This window comes from Pteropus alecto, unplaced genomic scaffold (assembly GCF_000325575.1).
Source record: "Pteropus alecto unplaced genomic scaffold, ASM32557v1 scaffold50, whole genome shotgun sequence".
Classification (NCBI taxonomy): Eukaryota; Metazoa; Chordata; class Mammalia; order Chiroptera; family Pteropodidae; genus Pteropus; species Pteropus alecto.
In genome coordinates, this window is record NW_006431918.1 from 1,630,666 (window position 1) to 1,631,136 (window position 471).

At 71.3% G+C, this 471-nt stretch overlaps 1 protein-coding gene across 3 annotated transcripts in view; it reads left to right on the forward strand.

The window, feature by feature from the left end:
- SCOC (short coiled-coil protein) overlaps nucleotides 1-471 on the forward strand; it is a 30,529-nt gene that overhangs the window by 25,396 nt on the left and 4,662 nt on the right. The gene's annotated exons all lie outside the window — the stretch shown is intronic.

A 471-nucleotide genomic window follows, 5' to 3' on the forward strand; every position in this document is an offset into this window, starting at 1 on the left:
CGGCACCGCCGAGGGCCCCGTGGGCGGGGCGGGCTGGACGCGGCCCGGGCTCCGGGGGCCCCGGGAGGAGCATCCTCGGGCCTGGGCGTTCGGTGGGCGGGGGAGGCCTGGCTCCTTGCAGAACCCCTGCGCGACCTCTTTCTCGTCTGCTCGTTTCGGGGCCCGGGGGTTCCTTTAGGGACGGGCAGCCCGCGGTCCCTGACGCGGACATCCTGCTGCCTTCTCCCCGCTGCGCCAGAGTCGAAAGCTGCTGTCCACCCGCCCCCCGCCCTGTAATGGGACTACGGGAGGGGCGTTGGGTGCGACGGGACCTGGCCCGCCTGGACTTGCCCACGGCTGCTCTGCATAGAGCCCAGATGGTGGGATGGGGTGGGGTGAGGGCCGCTGAGGCGGGGAGGGCGGCGAGTGAGCGGTGAAGTAGGGGCTGGCGACATCCTTCCAGGCGCTGAAAGCAGATCCCAGCTTAGTTTT